Here is a 6,000-nt window from a genome sequence, read left to right on the forward strand (position 1 = left end):
TCCAACTGAATCGAGGATACGTCTCCCCGCTCGCGATGATGAGAGTCGTATTATTTGGGCCACTCGTTGAGCCTCGATCACCTCTGATAGGGTGTTGTGCATGCCTAGTTGCATAAGACGCGCAGTGCTGGTAGAGAGTAGTAAACCCAGCACGCGCTTGATGCTTTTGCGCATGAGGGCGTCGATTTTGGCTGAGACACAACCCTTTCGGCGCTTTTGTCGGTATAAAAAGGGCACAAAGAGAAACTGCTCTATATAGTGACAAAAAAAAAAAGGTTAGAAAACTCAAGGAGGAACTTGAGCTATTGTCGATACATCTCCGCCAGCATAGGCAGCAGTTTCTTCGTGTTTGTATTTATCAGAACGCCCTAGCGGTGAAAGCAAAATGGCCGAATGCGAAGAAAACGACTGCAGCAGTAGCCAGGTCTTTTTATACTATTTTACTCAATGAGTAATGTCTCGGTAGCGTCCGTAATTTTGTGTTTTGTTTAGAACATGCTTACAAATTTAAGGGCAATTCCTCAGGTTTCCGTTTGCATATCGTAGCGTATCGCGAAGTTTTACCTTTCATGTGCGCGTAGTCCAAAACACAACACGGCCTGCGCATCCTAAACACCGAACACCAAGGCTCAGTGGTTGTCAAGGGCTTTGCATGTGCTGAATGTAGACTGTGGGCGCTGGTGCTTCCAACAGCGTCCGATTGCTTGTTTTATGATTCCAGAGGCGATAAATCAGCCTGAATTGCTGTACTGAGTGGCAAGGGGACTCCCTTAGCGGAAAGTTTGCGTATCAAGGGCCCAATTATGTTTGCTGTATTATAAGAAGGGTGGTGTCGTAGGTAGAATAGGATGATGATGAACTGCAGGATGGACAGCTTGCTTGTGCACGCGTGGGAAAACGCAATAGCTCCGCTGTGGACGAAGAACAGGTCTTCTATGAGGAAAGTAAATCCGACGGTGCGACCACCATAAATGTGGATGCCATTCAGGTGCGATAAAAAGCTGTCTACAACGAGCGCAAATATTGTTTTCAGGCCTTTCATGCACATAACTACTATCTCATTATCATCATGCAAGTTTTCAAGCATTCAAATTCGCCAAACTCCTGAAAAATATCTTGAATTTTCCAATTAATTCGCATTGCTTTTTACAATCACTAAGCTCTGGTGTCCTATGCATATGACATGACACGGGAACTTATAATGATGGGTCCCTCGGAATATAATTAGTATGTTTATGTTTCGATCGTCGTAGCAAATCAATACAAAACGAAGAAAAATCATTCTGCACGTTGAAGAATAATTCAGAGCTGAAAGGTTCAAAAAGTGCAAAGAACGCAGTGTTGGGTGGAATTTACTACAATTGATATTAAAGTGGACTCATTTGATAGAGCCGATTAAAAAAGAACAAAAAGTAAAACATAAACGTAGACAGAAAATATGAGAGCGTTAATATGATTTTGAATAGGATCGAAAAATGTTTGAAGGATCCAATTAATTAAATCTGAAAGGAAAAGAGACGGAAGAAAAGAAAGGCAGGAATATTAACCAAACCGGAACTGTGGTTTGCTACCTTACACTAGTGGACGGGGCAAGGGGATGTAGAACGATACTCAAGAACTAGAAAGATATAGAAAAAAAATCACATATATACGCAATCACTGCTGTTCAGATACAGGACAGTAGTTAATATTTGTCAGTGCTAAAGTCGGTCGTGCAGCTTTGTCGTCCGCAAGAAGTGCAACGATGCATTTGTAGCCCTCTTCTAGCAGGTGCGACGGCTATTGACTCGGGAAGTTAACGTGGCATTCGCCTTGCATGTGTACGATTTCATCTTGTTTTTACACTGCTCCATCATGACTTATAGTTGTCAGAGATGTATTCGGAAACGGTCGTGAAAGCATTCCTCCAACGTTCCACAGGCCCCTAATAAGAGAAAATTCGAGAAGCTGCAGAATTGTCGGTAGGAAATTTCGGAATACGTTTTTATACAGTTTGCAAATTGACGATAGGTTAAGAAGAAATAAGAAATAATAATAATAACATTTGGGGTTTTACGTGCCAAAACCACTTTCTGATTATGAGGCACGCCGTAGTGGAGGACTCCGGAAATTTTGACCACCTGGGGTTCTTTAATGTGCACCTAAATCTAAGCACACGGGTGTTTTCGCATTTCGCCCCCATCGAAATGCGGCCGCCGTGGCCGGGATTCGATCCCGCGACCTCGTGCTCAGCAGCCCAACACCATAGCCACTGAGCAACCACGGCGGGTGAAATAAGAAATAGTCAGTGGTTTCAGGATTGTGTCAGCTATGGCCTAGAATGGACAGCGCGCAACATTGTACGAGTTCTATGTCCTGTAGAACCCACCTCTCGATGAATGCCAACTTTAATGCGATTAGCACTGACGCCATGTGGCGACACACCGCATTGGAAGCGCCATAGCGCGTCATGTTCGAGGCACGTGCTGTAGCTGGGTGGTTCTGTCGCGTTTCCATCTGGACACGCTGAGCCATCTAGCGGCACGGCCGTGAAGTTCGCACGTGGTCTCCGACATGCGTGGCGCACCGGTGCATCAGCATGTCTCGATCCAGTGTTGTATAATTATACAAAGGGAGAACTATTCGCTTCGTCAGTACACAAAAGAAAACCTCGAGCGCAAACCTTCGTAAAGAAGACACCACAAGCCTTAAATATTTCACTTGATTTTTGACCCTCCGCCGGGGAATCATAACTTCAATATGTCCCATGCTACTAATGAATGACGCTTCGACTTCTTTCTGGCTGCAGCCAAACGGTCTAAAGGGCATATTTCACAAAAAAATTTGGATCGAGCCGCCTGTGTCAGTTCGCCAAACAGACTCGTCATGTATGTTCATCAAGCAACAAACGCCAATAAATTGCTCAAGTCACTTGAACGTGTAGCACGGAAAAGGGGATATATATTGGTACAATCCTTTTCGTGTTCTGCAAACAGCTGTAAGCCTCAATAAGCTCTACTTCAAATTACCGCAACTTTAAATGAACACGTGAAGAACCGCCTAATTTTGAGAAGAGAGACAGAAAGAGAAAGGCAAAGGAAAGACAGGGAGGTTAACCAGAGATGATCTCCGGTTGGCTACCCTGTACTGGGGGAGGGGCAAGGGGATGCGATAGGTGAGAGAGATAAAGATAAAAATAGGGAAAGAAACCTAAGCACACACACACGCACGTGCACACGAACTGTTTCTGTGGGCGCTGTCACGCAGCCCGCAAAGGCATTCCTAGTCTTACACAGTGTCACCGTACAATCCTAGGTCACACAGTGTACAGACACAATCTGTCAGAAAGTCCCGTGTCTTTCAAGTACCGCAGCAGCACCTTCATAGCGGATCGCGCTGATGTAAGGATCTTGTTTTCTGTCCTTGGGCGCTTGTCCAGTTTGTCTAGGGTGGCTGAGAGGACTGCTCTTTGCGACTTGAAACGAGAGCACTGACAAAGAAGATTGTTTCATTGCACCCGCAAAAGTAACAAAGTGGGCTGTTGGCCATTCCGATAAGTAAAGAGTACGCATTTGAATATGCTACTCCAAGCCATGCACGGACTAGAAGGGTGCAGTCGCGTCGTGGAAGCTCGGGCGGAATACGGAGCTGTAAATTAGGGTCCAGGGTATGAAGGCGTGCACTTGTGAATTCAGATGAATTCCACTGAGCTAATGTCAGGTCACGTACACGCAAGTGCGGAAAGTTTTTTTCGCTGTGTCGGCTCTCGAAAGAGGAATGGAAACGCAGTTGACGCTGTCATGGGCAGATCGGGCAGCTGCGTCTGCTCGATCATTGCCATGTATTCCACAGTGACCAGGCAACCACGGATATATTTTGAGAAGCAGTTAAAGAAGCAAGTAGTGCAGGTAGAATCTAAACTGCGGTGTTAACTGCAGTGTAGTTAGTTAAGTCCTCGTGTTACTGCGGAGCGTTTCTGTTAAGAAATACAAAAATTCTATATTATACCATGAACTACTCGTGAGCAAACCTGTTTTAGCGGATTAAAATCAAGGTAACTGTTGTAGAATTCATAGCCAGCGTTTGTGACATTTTGCACTGCGGCAGGTATGGTATCATAACTGGATCCTTATATGCTATGTTTTTGCAGTTGTCCATCCGCGCATGAAAAGCCCGCAATGAGCTGGTCTGCGCTCCTTCGTCTCACACAGTAGCGTTGCCATTGAGAACTGTATTGTCGTCTAAGAAATAAGCTATTTGCATACATTTTCGCGAACGAAGACGTCGTGAAAATATATTTGAGACGACCGCCATAAGTACAGAAGCAGAGGGAACGAGAATGAACAAACGAAAACACCGCAGAAGGCTCCCGGACACCACCCGAACTGCAGCAGACGACAGGCGCGAATCCGTGCCCTTACGTCACGCGAACGGCGCTCGCAGCGCCCCTCTAGTTCATTCTCGGGGCTAATAACGCGTTGAAACGGAAAACATGGTGCCTAAATATGGGGCATAGCAAACGCCAAAGAAAAGTGTTTCGCGTATCTTCGAAATTTACCATGATTCTTTCGATTATGGAGTACATGACCAATTGTGAACGCACTGGAAAAATTAGATTCTACTGCGGTGGTATGAAGAGGGACATCTGGGAGTACGGCTGTACGTGTCACGTGTGTCAGTTTTGCAAAGTTAAAGCCAACAACAAAGCACTCGAAGGACTTGTTTTCTGTGGTTTATCTCCATTCAAAAAGATTGAGAAGTAAAGGGTGGAGGCAGTGCGGGCCACCCGAGCCTCCTTAGCCATCGACCAAAGCACGCGGATGGTATAGCCGTCAGCAAGAAGTGTTGAAGACAGCATGCTACAACGGAACCTAATGGTGTCGTGGGAACAGCCTGGCTTGGAACCATTGTGCGATACCAAACGAAGAGGGTTGAAAATAGGCAGGCGGCCTCTGTGACGCCACTACCGAGGTTAAACTCGAGAAAGGACTGAAGAGGAGCGGGGCTAAAGAATGTCATCATTAGCGAAAACAATCATAATTACAGGATAAGCAAGATCCTTATCGGATTACTCATAGGATAGGGTAGGGATAACTTTAATAAAGTGCCGGCAAACGACGGTTTAACGCGTCGTGACGCTGGCCAAGCGTCGACCCGGGGTTATACCCTACTCTGCACTAGCCCAGTTGGGCCCGTTTGTAGTGGGTCATGAGGCTTGTGCTTTTCGAGCGCACCCTGGGCCGGCTGGACAGCCCATAGTTGTGAGTCCTTGTCTGCAGACTGCAGTGCACTTTGTGGGGTCTGATGCGGGATTCTCCCTCACCGTACTCTTGGGACAAAGGAACGACAACACAGTAGTGCAAACAGTCACAAGGGCATTTATTGCACCTTTCATACATCAGTGCCTGCTAGCCGAGTTGCTATCCACAAAACATGCCGATGGGCGCGCGACAAATCTAGAAGTCCGACTTACCGCGACCGGAAGCGAGCGAATATGTTCGCCCCATGCTGGATCCCAACGCCTGGTCGTTCGCGTGTATAGTCACGCGAATCGTGGCGCGTTCGAAGGCGGCCGCGCGAGACGGTCTCGCATAAGCCTGGGTCGCCGCGCGCTCGCGGGAGACGTCCCCGCGGCGCGCCGACCCGCCGGGAAAGAGCCGCGCTGCACGTGCGGGCACGACCGTCCCGCTCGCTATCTGGAACCCAAGAGAACGAGCGCCTTCCCTTCGGCGCCCAAGTAACCTCGCGGCGCGCAACACCAGCGCCATCTCTCGCACTGCGCCTGTTCCACTCGGACCGCCGCGTGTGCGGCGAAGCCGCACTACAGGAGATGCGCTATGCGGGAAAAACATCAGGGGAGGCGCGAGGGTCGCGCATCCCCACAACTTTCATTCAACTGTATCAATCCTCATACACACCAGAAATGTTAATGCCGTTGCTTGATCGACGTAATTATAATTTTTTTTTTGCGTGCAGGTAAAGCACTGTAGGGATTTTTAGTGAATGCGAGTAAGACAGAGA

This window comes from Dermacentor albipictus, chromosome 4, assembly GCF_038994185.2.
Source record: "Dermacentor albipictus isolate Rhodes 1998 colony chromosome 4, USDA_Dalb.pri_finalv2, whole genome shotgun sequence".
Taxonomy (NCBI): domain Eukaryota; kingdom Metazoa; phylum Arthropoda; class Arachnida; order Ixodida; family Ixodidae; genus Dermacentor; species Dermacentor albipictus.